General features: G+C 34.7%; 1 protein-coding gene across 2 annotated transcripts in view; it reads left to right on the forward strand.

Annotated features, from left to right (window-relative positions):
- The first annotated feature begins 2,193 nt into the window (after nt 1–2,193).
- The window catches only part of pacsin1b (protein kinase C and casein kinase substrate in neurons 1b), a 33,388-nt gene continuing 17,457 nt past the window's right edge, over nt 2,194–18,124 (forward strand). The window contains exons 1-2 of one of the 2 annotated variants that reach the window (XM_051897825.1): nt 2,194–2,295; nt 11,894–12,024. The gene's annotated coding sequence lies outside the window, so the exon portion shown is untranslated. The remainder of the gene's footprint in view (nt 2,296–11,893; nt 12,025–18,124) is intronic. The other variant, XM_051897826.1, reaches the window with a different exon arrangement.

Consider the following 18,124-nt stretch of genomic DNA (forward strand, 5'->3'; position numbering starts at 1 on the left):
TAGTAGTATATACAGTATATTACAAATGCAGTGAATGTCCTCAGTCATAATTCGTTGTATGAATGCAAAACAGCGACCAATACAATTCCGACATCGCCTGTTTTACCCATAAATATTGTCCTGTTGTGACATCAAATACAGTCACAACCACTTTGATTCAGTTGTCATTTCTCTGCCCTGCTATTTTTTGAGTCGAATGCTAAAGGATAATCTTTATATCTCAAGGTTGCTGTCTAGTGACATAGAGGTCATCCACATCCATCATACATGAGAAGTAAGCATGCAACTTAACAATAAAGATACACTATATTGCCAAAAGTTTTAGGACGCCTGCCTTTACGTGCGCATGAACTTTAATGACATCCCATTCTTAAACAGTAGGATTTAATATGGAGTTGGCCCACCCTTTGCAGCTATAACAGCTTCAACTCTTCTGGGAAGGCTTTCCACAAGGTTTAGGAGTGTGTTTATGGGAATTTTTGACCATTCTTCTAGAAGCGCATTTGTGAGGTCAGGCAGTGATGTTTCCTCATTTAGTAGTGAGGAAATTTCACGAATGGACTTATTGCACAGGTGGCAACCTATCACGGTACCACGCTTGAATTCACTGAGCTCCTGAGAGTGACCCATTCTTTCACAAATGCTTGTAGAAGCAGTCTGCATGCCTAGGTGCTTGATTTTATACACCTGTGGCTATGGAAGTGATTGGAATACCTGAATTCAGTGATTTGGAGGGGTGTCCCAATATATTTGGCAATATAGTGTATATCCTCCTTATATATATGGCCTTTGACCTTGTTCTCAATTATGGCACTTAATGGGTTAATTTGGCATGTATTATGTATGGTCTACTATTATGGTAAATTTTTCTCAATCTTTATAGTTTGACCTTTGAAAGTAGGCCTATGTTATGAGAGAGATCAAATAAATGCTGTTTTTAAGATGAACAGTTAAATTTAAAGTTTCAGCTTCTGATTTGGCATCAGATCTGTGAGAATTTCACTAGCAATGGCTCCATTCAATCGCTAAAACTAAATTAAATCTTCATTGGATGCGTTAACGAGATGTACTGGTTAATATTTCAGCGCTCAGCACAATTCTCTGGCAGTTTGCGTTTGGCAGCGAACAGAGTTTTCCTGTTTCCCCATCTGTTTTGTGAGGCGGTGATGTGTTTAGTGCCTGAGGTTTGTGGACTTATGGGAATGAACCTTACAGGAGCTTTGATTGTTGTTCCACCTGCGCCAACAAATTGAGAAGTTAACATTGCAACACCTCCATCTGCTTTCATACACGGACCACCTGTGCCGCACTGACTTTGCAGTCGAATTCTTTTCATGTAATATTACATTTAGGAGCAGATATATGCCAGAACCGGTTAGTGCACATACTGTACAGGTTTGAATTAAACTTTTTTAAAGAGTGCAAATGCAAATGAAAATGCAAAGTAGCTCATGAATATTGTGTTCGATATTATGACGTCCTCAAACATTTAGTTTTACTGCAGTATGATGACACCGCTGACCCCAACAACACATTGAAGCTCAAGTAAATGCATTAGCAATGTTTCACCAATAGGTGGCAAAAATAAACCCTAATATACCCTGAGTGAAGTGTAAATAAATACCACAGTACATGAATTTCACTATCATAGCACCATGCTATTAACATAACTGTACTGCCACAGTGCTTTTTTGTTGTTAAATCATCCCAAACACCAGTTGTTTTGCCACTTGGACTGAATTAAGAGTTTAATTGAACCATAGTCAATTGTACGTCTTTCACGAGAATGAGAAATCATTCAAATAATATTTAAAATGATGTATTACTGCATTGGTCACCTATTCGTTAGTGCTCATTTCAGTAGAGGTCATTAATATGTAAAGTGGGTCTCTTGACTGACCATCCCCCATCTGATACACCCGCAGAACAACACTGGCTGTGTTCATCCGATACCTTTGTGTTATAGTGATGTTCGATTCGAGAACGAATCATTCTGTCGAACCGATTCTTTTTTATTCGGTTGAACTGTTTCGCAGTGCGTTTGTAAACCACTACCTATAATAGACTGAGGCACACCATATGAATGACGTATTCAAAATATGTATCGAAATATTTATTTAATTACACGAAAACACCTCGTAAAAGGATTTCTGTAAACAGACGCGGTGAACTCGCTGAAACGAATTCGCCGAGCGAACCGACTCCCTAAACTGATTCAGACAGATCACCGACCGTTATTGTGTTTTACTAGAGTGGTGGATCGTGAGAAGCTGGATTCTCGTTCATCTGTGTTTGGTATGTCTTAACGCATGACTTTGTTCTTATTTAGCTGTAGAAATGAGACCTGTATCTATATATGCGGATAGACATGTCGTCTTGTGTTGTGTCGTTTATTTCTGAACGCTTGCGCAGTCATTTAAGAACGCTGCGGTTCTTCGCATCAATGCTGAACACTGAACGCTCTGTGCACCTGGAATTAATATGCATGTGTCGAATGAAATTGAATTGCATGAATAAATTAGACTTTTATGCATTCTTCATTATTATACACATGTTTTGCATTCGGCATAATAGGATGTATTGTAAAAAATAAACTACTTAAAAGCTATTTCGTTAACTATTAATATAAGCCTACAAGATACAGCCATTTTACAGAGACTTAAGGAGAATTGTTTTAATATTTATAGAATGTACTTACTAATTTGTGTTTAAAGTAGTATGCTATTGTAAAGTTGCATTTCAGTGGTAATCACATGGTCATGCCATGGTACTTTGATAATGAAATATTTACATTGTACTCCAAGGTACTTTTTGGTACTTTTTTTGTAAGTGTTTTTGTACTGTTTCAATATAATTCTTTATAGAAAACACCTACTGTCTAAATGTTGATGCTTTAAAGTTATAAACAGCTCATTAATTTAACTTAAAATGATCTGGCTAAAATTAGTAGTCAACTTTTAGTTTAAAATAGACTGATTTTGTTTCTTAAAAAAAAGGTTTGTGCTAGCCTAACAAGAAAATACCAAACGTTTCTTGGACATGGTACCGTTGAAGTACCTAGCATGAATAAAGATGCTAATTTATGGCACTTGTTAACCCAGACCTCTGTTCTGAGATTCACAATAGTCCATTTTAGTAAGTGCAATCTCTGTTGCTCCCAAAGGACACTTTAGTGTGGTTTTGCATGCTAAATTTAAAAGGTCTGCTTTAATAAATCAATAGCAGCAGCTCAATATTAATCATTACACCAGTGTGTTGTTTGATTAGGAAATGTCTGATGGTTGTCTCTTGTTGCCATTTAGTTTGATCTTACATTGGTAGTCCCATCTGTCTCAACCAGCAGTAAATATACATATGAGTTCACAGACACCAGATGTCCGTTTGACTTCTTCTGCTCGAGTCAAAGGTGAAATCCTCCCCTTGGAGGGTCTTGAACTGTCCAAGGTCCTGAATTGTCTCTTGGCATCTGAACTCTTATTATTTGTTCTAAAGTTTTGATTTTTGTGCATTTTTGTGGGAGTTTGGCATTTCTTATCCTATATAGATTCTATGCAGCGCTATGTTAGTATTAATCTCAAATTTATTATTTAATCTCAACTATAGTGTTTTGCAATCCTTTCACCCAATGGAGTCAAAGCTATAAAGTATATACTGTAACTGGATTGTGTTGGAGGACTCGTTCACCTTCACTCTGAATCCGTCCTTCAGCCTTCAGTAGCTTCAGATGGCAATTAAACCCAAGGAGATTGTGTCCTTAGAGGCTTTTAACTCAACTCAAGATACATTACAAGGTCTGAGCACAAAATCTCAATGCAACAGTTTCAAACTCTGCTGAAATTTCATTCCAGCCAAGACATCACCTTTAGAAAATACTAGATTATCATTGCATATTGCCTAGTGCTTTTTATAAGTGTATAGTATGCAGTTAATAGCATAGGTTTGGTTGCATTATCCAGATTGAATCATTTGTAATTTATGGTGAACCACCTGTGGTTTTGAAGGATGACCCAGGGGTCAGCAGGGCCGTGTCATTGCTCACTTCAGGATGATCGGGGTCAAGACTCAGGCTCAAGGGCACACATTTTATCACCCATTACTGCCCACATGGGATTCTAAGCTTGTTACAGCGCTAATTTCTGTTCTTTTGATTAATCAGTAGCTTTTGTTGGTAGTTTTGGCAACATATCTGATCGAGCTTTAGTTATAATTTCTAGCTAAACTTATTTATATAATTAATTTGGAATTTTATTTGTAAAATTAATTTGGTACTTTATAAAATCAATTTGATATTTTATTTATAATATTAAATTACTATTTTATTTATAAAGGTAATTTTTATTTATAAAATGATTCAGTAGTTTATGTAAAAATTTAATTTGGTAATTTATTTATATAATTACTTTAGCATTTTATGTATAAATACATTAAGTTGTTTAGTAAAAATATAATTTTATATTTTATTTATAAAATTAATTTAGTGTATTTGCTGGTAGTTTTGGCAACATGTCTGATTGAGCTTTAGTTTGAATTTTTAGCAAATGTAATTTACTACCTATTATTGATATAATCAATTTGGTATTTTATTTATAAAATGAATTTGATACTTTATAAAATCAATTTTATATTTTATTTATTATATTAAATTACTATTTTTTAGGTAATTTAGCATTTTTTTAAATAAAATTATTCAGTAGTTTATGTCAAATGTAATTTTGTAATTTATTTATAAAATTCAGCATTTTATTAATACAATTGTTCAGTAGTTAAGTAAATATGTATTTTGATATTTTATTTATAAAATTAATTAAGTGTTTTTGTTGGTAGTTTTGGCAACATGTCTGATAAAGTAATTTTTAGATATAATTTTATTTGCTGCCTAGTTTTTATATAATCTATTTATAAAATTGATTATAAAATTAGCATTTTATTTATACAATTATTCAGTAGTTTATTTAACAATGTAATTTAGTATTTTATTTAAAAAAATATATATATATACTTATAAAATTCTGTTATGTATAAAATACATTAATATAATTAAATAAGTATTTTATTTGCTAACTACACTGTAAAAATTATTTTCATGATTTATCACAACTTTTTTCTTTTGTCAAATCAACTTAAGTGTTACCCATAATATTTTGAGTTTCTATTTATTAAACCAATCTCCTTCATTGTATTAACTCAAACTTTTTATTTCAAAGAACTCAAAATTTTAAGGCAACCAGGCAACTTACTTTTTAAAGTTAAACCAAAAATTATTTTTTACAGTGTAGAAATCATTTGTTATTCTTTTAGTTATTTACATGATCCAAATCAAACGTAGCATTAGTTCTGGCAGGTCACGTCAGTCAACCTCGCATCAGCTGATTCACGTCTACCTATAGAAATACGACGCATATCTTATCTCAGCATCCCAATATATAAGGTCTATTCAGTATTATCAGCAGCTTTATCTCCTCTCGTCCAGTCAGGACTTGGCCTTCTGATATTGCTCTTCGAATCAGACTCATATTTCTTGAATTATGTTGTTACATTAAATTATTGAACATTAATGATATCTGCAATACATTTATGCTGGCTCTGTTCTCTTTACCCTACGGTTATCGCTGCTCTCCCTGCTCTTAGTTCTTGCCTAGAACAGAAACACACCGCCAGTCCAAACTGTATGCTAACTGTCAATCATCTTTGATGATAGTGGTCCTGACAGAAATCAATATGTGCTTTCAACAGGAAAAAAGGAACATCTTTTTATACTTTTAATTTAGATAGTATCCAAGCTGTTTTGTATGTGTGAGACTTCTGGTGGATATAGGAAGAACAGAATCATGGGAAGAATTCTGTGGAAAAGAGAGGGAGATGTGATCAGAACATCAGTGCTGGTCGAATTTGAACCTGAGCTGCTGCAAGGAGCCAGTAGAGAGCGTTTTAAGAGTGTATGTCCGTATATGACGTCTTTTATAGGATAGATTACGCTGTTCTTTGAAGCCTCAGGGAATCCATGCAACAAGATCTCAGCTGCTGCAGCTCTCCAGCGTCGTATTACCAGGAGGCTGGCTTGCTTTTTGACAGGTTCTCATGTGTGTCTGAGGCAGTGTGGATATCAGCTGCGCTGTGACCTTGCCTTAACACACACAAACACGTGCAAATCCTCACAGACACGCTTTTGGCTGCTGTGAGGTCCTGCATTGATCCTTCTCTGCAGTCTTGCCCAAGTTTCTGCCTGTCTGTGAGATGGACAAAGATAGAGAGAAACAAATTGAAGACTTGGATGGAAGGACGTATCGATTGAGACTAAACGCTTGAGAGAATGAGATGCTGGGGAGAGATGTGAGATTTATGCTTTGAACATTGCCAAGCAGCAACGATCTGATATAAATAATCCATTCCTCGGTTTCTAAATGTCTCTGAAAATGTTTACTTGTGCTTCACGAATGCGAGTAAGAACTTATTTGAAGCTTAGTGCAGCTTGTTAGATGTTTCCACAACCTTACCCATAAGCAAAAACAATATTGTATGAGATATTTGAAATCTCAATTTTTTTTCTTAGACTTCTTTTATGAGTAAAAGCTAACATGTGTCTCCTCTAGAGATTCAGAAGAGATCTCATGCTCGGATTTGCCAAGATGCAAGTCTGCGACCAAAAAGTTAGTTATCTTGAACTCAAACAGTATATTGAGCTGAGATTGAGACTAAATGCTTGAATCCAAGGATAGTTCACCCAAAAATGAAAATTCTGTTTGGTAATCAAACGGTTGTTAGATCCCATTGACTTCCATTGTACTTTTTTTCATACTGTGAAAGTCAATAGGGACCAGCGACTGTTTGGTTTCCAACGTTCTTTAAAATATATTCTTTTTGTGTTCAACAGAACAAAGAAGCTCTTAGAGGTTTAGAACAACTTTAGGGTGAGCAAATGATGATAGAATTTTCATTTTTGGGTGAACTACCCCTTTAAGACAGCAGAAGAAATTTTAGTTCCCTAAAGCTGAATTTAAAGGGGACCTATATTGCCCCTTTTACAAGATGTGATATAAGTCTCTGGTGTTCCCAGAATGTATCTGTGAAGTTTCAGCTCAAAATTCCCCACAGATAATTTATTATAGCTTGTCAAATTCGCCCCAATTTGGGTGTGAGCAAAAACACGCCGTTTTTGTTGTGTGTCCCTTTAAATGCAAATAAGCTGCTGCTCCCGGCCCCCTTTCCAGAAGAGGGCGGGGCTTTAACAGCTCACGCTTCGATTGCTCAACAACAACAAAACTGTAGAATCTCACGCAGCCAAAATGAGGATTGTCAGTAACGGCGTTCAGCCTTACATTGTTCAAACCGGAGTCGACACTGATGGAGAGACTCAGGAAGAAGTTACAACTTTTAGAATGAAACTGGACGTTTCTGAATGGTTAGTGGATAGATTTGCGTATTCCCGGGGGCGGGGTTTATGTAAATTTTGTGGTTTGTGATGTCACCAACATGGGAAGAAGCTCATTGTAGTCCCTACCAGCCGTTTGTTGTAGTCCTTAAAAAGTGATTTCTGTAAAAGAAAATATCTCACTTTGCATTGAACTTTGAGTGTCGTAACTTTGCAGATGTTGTTTATGCTCAAACAGCAACATTACACACTAACTAAAGTTAAAAAAGTGAAATCATAATCAACCACCCCTTATAACTATATTGGTGAATATTTGTATATTATTGTACATTGAATGTGTGAACTCTCTCTTCTTAGGTTAAATAAGCCTCTGTTTTTCCAGGGTGTGACTTTCACTGCTGTTAGCTCCTCCAACACATTTTTAAAGCACGAGAGATAGAGGGAGTGTGCATCAGTCTCTTGAGTATTTATTGAATGAATGAATCAGTCTCTCAGTTTATGACTGTCTTCCTACACAAAGCTTCACCTGCGGTGTTCAAATCCAAACACAGCTGTGGAGCTTTTGTATTTCACAAACATAGCAATGATTTCCATTAATTAGGGCGTTTACTATAAGCATTTCTATTATTGCTCACATCTAGCAGTATTGGTATTGTTAATTGAAACTAAATAGTTTTCATTAATTGTAATAAAGCCGAAATTTAATTAACATTAGATTAAAAAAACTTCAGCAAAAATGAGATATATTGCCTTGGCAACTACCTGAAATCAAGTTAAAATTGAAGGACCAAAATCACTAAAACTAATACAAATAATTTAAATATAACAGAGATAATGAAACAAAAGTAATAAAAATGATAAAAGCGCATAATAAAATGACTAAAACTACAATGAAAACTGAAAATATAAAAAATATAAGCTAATTTAAAATAATAATAAGTGCTATAATAGTATATAAATAATACACTGAAAAAATGCTAAATATAATTAGTTTGAGTAGGGCAAACTCAAATTAAACAAATTAGTTAAATCAAATGAACTTTTATGAGTATTTAGGACTTTCTTTTTCTTTTGAGTTCACGTAACTGCCACATTTTAAGTAATCTGAACTGTTTCATTGTTATGAGTTTTATGAACTTGTTTCTTTTAATTTAGACAAAATCAAATTTACCTGAAACTGGGCTGAGAATCGTGTTCTAAATTACTGTGTGTACCTCTGTGTCATTATCTAATGCAATTGTCTTGCATAAATTGTATCTCTTTTATGGCTGCTGTGGGAATGGAAATCCCACCTTTCAGTTAAAAGAGCCAGTCAGCTTACTGATCATGCATATGCATTAACTGGGCCGTGATTTGAGCTGAAGATGCAATGTTTTTTATACTATCGTTGTTAGATTTTATTTGAAACAAGTGTCATATTGTTATTCTTTATGTGTAGTTCTAGTTTGGTTAAAAGTATACTAGTCAGTGTGACTGCAGTTAACATTTGCTGGCTCTCATGTCAAATGGATCCTGTCACTTTAAGTGTTATTGAGCTCAGGTGTGTGTGTGTGTGTGTGTGTGTGTGTGAATGCAGTGTTGGTAATGGATGGTCTGTGCTGCCTCAGCCACTGTATTTCACATTTGAATGCACTGAACTAGAGCCAAGTAATTTGTTGTAGAGATCTGTTTATTGTATTTAGAGGCAAAAGCAAGAGAAAGAAAGAGGCATGTAAGGGTCTATTATATGCAAAGAAACTTTGAAATCATGTAAATGCATAAAAAACTTGTTTGTTGATAGCTGCTGACTGCTCATTTTAGTCGTTATGGTTATTTTATGTGGCTTTCATTAGTATCTGTTATGCGGTGAGCTGCTCTTTCATGCTGAGGAACGAACCGAGAGAGAAAGTACACGGGCTAAATGTTAATGTGGTTATTTAGGCACAGAATAGAAGAGGACCCTTTGAATTTCCCTTTGGGTCGTGGAGGAAATTAGACTTCTGAGGATGAAGAAAAGGCCATTGTCAGCATGAACCGGGTTTGAACTCATCTGAAATTGGAAAGACATTAACAGAGTGAATCTGTAAGGCTCATCTCCTGGAAATTAGCCAGTGCAATTAAACTGACTTGAGGCGCTGAGCTGGCTAAAGAGGAACGAGAAACCTGTCAAACTCTGATTCCCACGCAAACCCTTCGATTATATGCAGTGTGAGGTACACTATAATCACTGCAGAATAGAATAGAATAGCATTGCTGACACACACACACACACATATATATATATATTCAAATTTTTACATTTTATTTTAATATTATTTATATATTATAGTATTTATTAATATTTCAATTTATTGATATAGCTTTATCTATTTTCCTTTTTGATTTTATTTTTAGTTTAAAGGGTTCACCCAACACAAATGAAGATATTTTTAATGAAATCTGAGAGATTTCTGTCCCTCCATAGACAGCTAAGCAACTACCACTTTGACACATCAAAAAGTTCATAAAGTGATCGTAAAACTAATCCAAATGAATTGAGCGGTTTAGTCCAAATTATCTAAAGAGACTCGATCACTTTATACGCTGAATAGATTGAATTTAGGCTTTTTTTCACATATAAACATTGATCAGCGAACATAAACAGAAGCTCAACTGAACCTGCTTGATGTATGAGAACAAACATATTGCGGAAGCTCAAACATGCTGCGTAACGCATGAGATTGAACCTCATTGGTTCTTGCAGAAGCTCAAACGGGCTGCGTAACACGAGATTGAACCTCATTGGTTCTTATGGAAGCTCAAACGTGCTGCGTAACACGAGAATGAACCTCATTGGTTCTTGCAGAAGCTCAAACGGGCTGCGTAACACGAGATTGAACCTCATTGGTTCTTATGGAAGCTCAAACGTGCTGCGTAACACGAGAATGAACCTCATTGGTTCTTGCAGAAGCTCAAACGGGCTGCGTAACACGAGAATGAACCTCATTGGTTCTTGTGGACGTTCAAACGTGCTGCGTAACACGAGAATGAATCTCACTGGTTCTTGCACGTCAATGGAACATGATTGAGCTTCCGTTTACCACAACTGATGTGTGAGCTGATCAATGTTTATATGTGAATAAAAGCCTAAATTCAATCTGTTCATCATATAAAGCGATCGTGTCTCTTCAGAAAATTTGGACTAAACCTCTCGATTCATATGGATTGGTTTTACGATCTCTTAATGAAATTTTTGAGGCGTGAAAGTGCTAGTAAATTGAACTGTAAATGGAGGGACAGAAATCTCTCAGATTTCATTAAAAATATCTTAATTTGTGTTCCAAAGATGAAGGAAAGTCTTACGGGTTTGGAACGACATGAGGGTGAGTAAATGATGACAGAAAATTTTTATTTTTGGGTGAAATAACCCTTTAAGTTTTAGTAATTTTGTTATAGGCCTATGCTTTTGCCATATTTGTTAGTTTTTTTTAATATTTTTATTTAGCGTTAATGTATTTTTATTTCAGTTTTAGTAATTTTAGTCCTTGAACTTAAACATATTTGTTTCAGTTACTTGTTAAGGCCACATTTCTTTTGCTAGGGCGTTGCTGTGTGGTTTCTTTGATCTTCTAGGTGGTTGTTAGGGTGTCGCTATGTTGTTGCTAGAGTGTTCAAGGTAGTTGCAAGGGCTTTGCTATGTGGTTTCATTTCAGTCATATCTGATTCTATGGTGATATCTCTCACTATACGCGCCATTAGCATCTCCAATGCACCTATACTGCATGTGTGGGGGAAACTGGAGCATCCGGAGGAAACCCACACATACACAGGGAGAACTTGCAAACTCCAGTATGAACAATAGTACTTAATAATAGTAATATTTAGCAAATTCTACTGAAAATAATACTAACATTAGCCATTTAGTTATTAGCCTCAGCATTGAGCATTTCAGCTATTGATATCTGCTGGCCTCAGTCTTCCTTCACAGTGACCCGATCAATGGTATTGATTAGTTCCTGTGGTGGGCGAGATCCAGTTGACTGTGTGCTGAACAGCTTTTAGTTGGCAATTAGCACCATTTAGCTCTCTTTCTCGACAACACTGGCGTATCCATCAGTATTACTGGTGGGTTTACTGATGTTTATGTTTCTTTCATCAACATTTTGGAACATATTAATACCAATGTCTTTGTCTGTGTCCCAGTTGGCTTAGTACTACTAGTATGCACTAAACATTGGTACTTTGCTGGTAATGGGAATAAACACTGTGTGTGTTACACATTTATGCCCCCTTGAGGAAGACTGGATTGACCTGAACTATGCATTTTATAAAATATCACTATGCATTTTACAAAATATCAGACTAGGTTAGTCTTATTAGTTGTGCCTGTCTTTTTAAGACTCAGTATGTGGTAATGTTGACATGACATTCCTCTGGTTAATCATTAATCATCTGCCATCTTGTTGGGTGGGGTTGTCAAAGTTCAGTTTAATGCGTGAGTGTGTGTCAGAGCAAATATTTCTAAATAAATATACTGTGTGTGTGTGTGTGTGTGTGTGTGTGTAGTAGAGAGTGGGAGAAGTTGTGTTTAACATCTTTAGACACGCCCACTAATCCAACACTCGTCTGATGTCAGGAGTATCCAGTGTCACTCGCAGGTCCTGGAACATCTTTCTCTTTTAGGCTGGATTTTCCAGGTGAGATATTGTCTTATATTGAACAAATATTTTAAGTCTATATCAAATACTGTAAATCTCTTTTGTGTAATAGAAATTATATCCTGTGTAAAGGTGAATGTCACGAAACCTGTCAAGAATATGTCCAGGTTATATTTCACAACAAAATCAAAAGATTTTGTATATTGTATATTATATTATGTGGTTACACTTTACAGTAAGGTCTCATTTATTAACATGAACTAACATTGAGCAATACATTTGTTACGATATTTATTAATCTTTGTTAATGTTAGTTCATACAAATACAGTCCTTCATGTTAGTTCACATTGCATTAACTAATGTTAACACATACAACTTTGATTTTAATAATGTATTAGTAAATGTTGAAATAAACATGAACTAAGATTAACAAATGCTGTAGAATTATTAATTCTTAGTTCATGTTAACTAAAGTAGTTAACTAATGAAACCTTATTATAAAGTGTTACATATATTATATTATATTATATTATATTATACTGACAATTTTTGTGTTCCAGTATTTTTAAAAGTAATAGAGTAACTGTATTACAATAAAGAGAATCTAGTGAGAATCACTATAATGGGAATTAAAATTTCATAAGTAAAACATCTAGATGCATTATTTTAATCAGAATATGTGCTTAACGTTTATGCCAGTTTTCTTCTGTAAAATATAATTTCTTTAATTTGTTTTTGGGGTGAAATGTGACTTGTTGGAAAGGTAGTGATGACAAAAGATGAATAACTGTGAATTATAACGAATGATGAAACTAACGTCAGTTATGCAGATATGCCTATAATTATGTGACATCATGCATTACGATTGGGCGTATCATCTTTAGGGCTTTTATATCTATTGCTGCAATGCAAAGCTTTTCTATCAGTATCGTGCTTGAGGATGTGGTGAAGTTTTCCCTCTCAGCTCAGGAAATTACGTCTTCTCTTATTTCGGTGTCGTCACATTTCAGGACTGCTTTAATCAACTCGATGTGGAGCCGATAGGCTGAAATTGTGTTGACTTGCACAGGGCAGCGTGTGTCAGTGATGGCTTCAGTGTGTGCGGACATCCGTCCGGTTTTTGTTGGTTGTGTGGAGAGGTTTTGGGAGAGAGGTGTTTAGTTTCAGTGCAGGGTGCCAGTGGAATATACTTTATTTATAGCTGCAGACAGCAAAGAGAACCTGGTCACTTGCCCAATGACAAGAATAAAGGATAGACAATCACCTCTGAGTTTCATCTGTGAGTTTAATTTATATGCAGAAAAAAATACACTGACAAAAAATCGGTGTATTTACATTTAAAACAATTTTCACTCAGAAATTGCATGTAAATTTCACGAATAATTAAATGTGAAATTTTGAAGAAGAAAGACTGAAATAGCATTTTCTTCATACTCTAATAATCTTTGATTTTTTACACTTTTAAAAAAAATAGTTTTTTTTAACAGTGTATACAAAGTATGCATTCATATTACAATATTGCATTAAATTAGGAAAATAAAATGCAAAAGAGGAATTTTCACTGGTGGTCTCATATTTTGGACCTGGTTTAAGCTGTAGTTTTTCATCAGGGATGGCATAATAAGATATGTTTTTTCATGGTTGAACACCTTGCAATCAGATATGCAAAGAGATTTGGTGCTCAGTTATGTTTTTGCCGCAGTTGGGTAAATGACAAGTAACATGGAGTTGAAATTTATATTTTTAATATAAATTATAAAATTTAATATATTAATAATATACATTTTTAATATATTTTAATATATTTTGAAATTTATATTTATTTAATAAATGTTTATTGTTTAATTATTATTCATTAACCTTATTAATAAATGTTAATTTATTAAACATATTAATAAATGTTAATTTCCAACATATTTTGGGTTCATTTTAAGCGAGCAATACAGTCATTTTTAAACAATAGTAACTTGAGTTAAATAAAACTACCCAGCAGTTTGGACAAACATTTAACCCAACTGCTGGGTTAAAACAACCCAATCGTTGGGTTTGTCCATTTTCAGCCCAGGGTATATATGACGGAAAATGCATTTTTTTTTTTAACTGGCCACCAATTTCTTTGAGTTTCTCACCATTTTTAATCACCATTTTGCCCCCATTTTTTATTTTTTATTTTTTTGCAGTTCACCTACAAATCCTGACAAATTAATTGCTAAATGTACAGATTTTTCATATATTTTCTCAGCTGCAGATGAGAAAATACTATTCAAGAATTAGCTAAAAATATTGTTTAAACTAGTTTTACATGGACTACATACTAACTAGCATGTCACACTGCAGGACACTGTGGTCACTGATGAAGTATCATGTCAGTTGCCCAAATGCAAAGCAGTTAATCAGAATAAATGTCCATACAGCATCTTTTGAGGGCTTTGCAAGAACCTGAAGTGTTCGTGTTCAAGGGAATCTGCATCATGAGCTGTGACATCAGATCTGAAGTCACATCAGAGAAATAACAGCCCACATGACTCAAGTTGTACAAGCGTTGGCGTATGTGGGTATGCAGGGGCTCTAGAATCAGTTGCCAATGTGATCCGTTAAATGAAAGCTGTGAATTATTCATCAACCCTGGGCTTAGCCGATCATAATCCTGCTACTCTTGCATTTTCAGAAATGGCAAACGTGGGTCATAATGCAAATCTGTGTCATTTAGTGGGTTTATCATTCTAGAGTTTGAGAGAGAGTTAAGTAGATTACTTCTGCAAAGCCAAGAATCTCTGCTTGATCCGATGAGTTCATAACAATACTCATATTCAGTCATTATTAGGGCCACTTTGTATTTTGCATGTTTTCTGTGTTGACTGTGTGGGAAATGTGATCAAATATGTGGTAAAATGGAGAGTACTAGACTTTTATTCACCGTGAACCCAAATAAGTTGGCAAAACTCAAAAAATTTGAGGCAATCAGTTACCTCAAAATTTTTAAGTTAAGAAATTCAAAGTTTAAGTAGCAGAACTGGCAGATTTTTATTTTGTACTCAGACATTTTAATTGGTCTTAAATCAAAATGTTTGAGTACACTAATTCATACATTTAACTTAAAATGATTATGTAACCTCAATGTGAACATTTTTATTAGTGTAAACTTAGCTAGCTATAACAAGATAATTCAGAAAATGCTAACTTGATAATTTGCTAACTTGTTAACAATAGTATGGCATAGCACTTGCTGAATGAGTGCAGAAATATAAAGCATTTAACATACCTGCTCTCAAACCAAGCCACATACACCACTTGTCACCATGATGGTAACTCTCCAAAAAACCACATTAACAGAAACTCTTCTAAATTAGCACAAAAAAACATTAACATTAAACACTCAATTTTAGCATTTACTCTCCCTATCGAGTGCCATGGGCAAAGCATGCTGGAAAAATTGAAATCCCAAAAATTGAAAGTTCATCTAAATTAAAAGAAATAAGTTCATAAAACTCAAAACAATGAAACAGTTCAGTTTACTTGAAATATATCAGTTCTGTGAACTTGAAAGAAAAAAAAAGTGTTAAATAGCTACTTAATTTGACTGAACTAATTTGTTTAATTTAAGTTTGTCCTACTCAAACCAATTAATCATTTTGAGCGTTGGGGTTTACAGCATGATTAAATTAGTAACACTTTACAGTAAGGTCCCGTTAGGAAATGTTAGTTAATGCGTTAACTAAAATGAACTAACAATGAGAAATTCATTTGTTGCAGTATATATTAATTTTTATTAACATTAGTTAATAAAATACAACTGTTAATTGTTAGTTTGTGAGAGTTCCATTTAATAATATTAACAGATACATCTTTTAATTTTAGTAGCGAATTAGTAAATGTTGAAATTAAAGGAACAATTTGTAAGATTTTTGGATTAAAATATCCAAAAACCACTAGAACAATGTTATATATTTTGTTGACTTGGTACTTACATTATTCAAAATGTTTCCAAGAATGTTTAAATCCAGTTAAATAAGCAATTTTAACCAGGACACTGATCAATGACATTGGAAATCATCGTTACCCTTGATTTCCGGTTTTATTTTGTAAAAATCATTGAAACACCAAAGACGCTTTAATATATTACATGTTTTATTAGACAAGGGAACAACTGTTTGGATACATTCATCGACAGAAAACTAATCATTGTTATATAGCTCAACAGGTTTAGTCTTATTATTTGAATCTTGTTTTCTTGATTATATTAATTTGATATTCTAATATCAATCTAGCTTACTGCAGCAAGTGTCTCATAGCGGCCGCCGAGCAAACGTTCAGAGTAACGTTATAACATCATTTTCAAAACCCTCAAATGTATCTAATATAATAAACAGCACTGAGTTACCCCACATATGCTTGACTGGAAGAAGCGGAAGCGGAGACTGTGGAATAATAAAAGTTCCACTGCTCTCGAGATGTGTGTCGCGCTCGTCTCTCATTAGCAATCGCTCCAGTGGCCTCGTTCAGCTCCCACAGCACTCGGCCTGCTCTGCTTCATACTAGAGTAATGTTAATAATCTCATCCATGAACATGATTTCTGCCCGAGTCCTGTCCGATTCTTTTCCCCTGGCTGTGAGATGAAGACAACATCTCCCATGATTCCGCGCTCAATCTCGGTGTCATCAAGCTATGCCTTTGTTTTGAATTGGCGACCTCTAGTGGTGAAAAATTACATATTGTGCCTTTAACAGTAGCTAAGATTAATAAATGCTTCAGAATTACTTTTCATTGTTCATGTTTACTAGTTAAACAATGTTAACACATAGAAGCTTATTGTAAAGTGTTACCATGGAATTATACATAGTAAACGAACACACAGTGGCCAGGGAATGTGTTTAATTAATGACTGATTGGCATTAGAATTGTGTGGAATTCTGTGCCTGCAGGTTCCGTGCAGGTGGAGTCTTCAGGCTCTGTGAGCCGGCGAGCGCTTGTATGTTTCTGGTTCAGAAGCGGCGTATAGGGTGTCCTTGGCTTTATTGATCTGCAGGTCTCATGAGTGCTGCAGTGGAGGCACTGCGGAGACACAGCCACTGCAGATGCAGCCGTTTATTGCTTATTACAAGATGGGTTATGATTACAGTGTGGTTCAGTACTCACTGAAGTACTTGATAACAATTCCTTAGGATGGATGTGAGAGTGAGCTTTAATAGACTGTAAAAATGTTTCGTCAGCCAACTAAAAATCTAACGTGTCAACATAAAAGTTCTAAGAGTCGCATCAGTCGGAAATAGCTTCTTTAAAGTAACATCTGCACATTTTCACTTTTAACAGTGATAGAAACAGATATAAAACAACAAAAATAAAATGAATATTTAGTTTATTTAAAATTTCAGGAAGATTTACAAGTATTTGTTGTTACCACATTTCCCCTTAGAAAAAGTATACCATAGTATTTTCTTAAAAATACTGCTAAATTTCTTTAAGGTTTGAGCGTGTGTATGTGGGCTTGACTTCTTTTGCTGCTCTTCCTGCTGACTGTGATCAATAAGAGTCAGTTCTCCTCCTCATTACGTCTTTCTTCACTCCATCCTTTTTACTTCCACCTCATGTGAGGGAGATGCTTAGATTCGTATTCACTTATCATATGTTACATTGGTTTCATTTAACATAATGTTGCAATAATCCACTTGAGGCGACATGTTGAAGTGATTAAAGGGGTCCCATTTCACGCTGTGCCTAAAAACAATCCTTAACCATTGGCTGTGTGACTTTTTAAGAGTCATTTGAATGAGCTTTTATATAATTTCTGTTTTTTTTAAGCTCCATTTGTCTTTAGTTGTGATTGAATGTGACGTGATTGAGGGCTGTAAATAACATTCTCACATAACTGTACTATACTTCAGACTTTGAACAGCAGTTGAGCAGCTTCAGATAGGTTATCTTAAAGGGATAGTTCACCCTAAAATGAAAATGAAGTCATCATTTACTCACGCTTGTGTTGTTCTAATGAAGTATGCCCTTCTTTCGTTTTGAACCACAAAAGGAGTGTTTTAAAAAAATGTCCTGCTTGTGCTCGACCATATAATGGCAGTGAATAGAGACCGTCATCAAGCTTTAAAAAAAGACGCAAAACTGTCGCAAAATGGTCTTGGTCTTTT

This window comes from Ctenopharyngodon idella, chromosome 6 (assembly GCF_019924925.1).
Source record: "Ctenopharyngodon idella isolate HZGC_01 chromosome 6, HZGC01, whole genome shotgun sequence".
Classification (NCBI taxonomy): domain Eukaryota; kingdom Metazoa; phylum Chordata; class Actinopteri; order Cypriniformes; family Xenocyprididae; genus Ctenopharyngodon; species Ctenopharyngodon idella.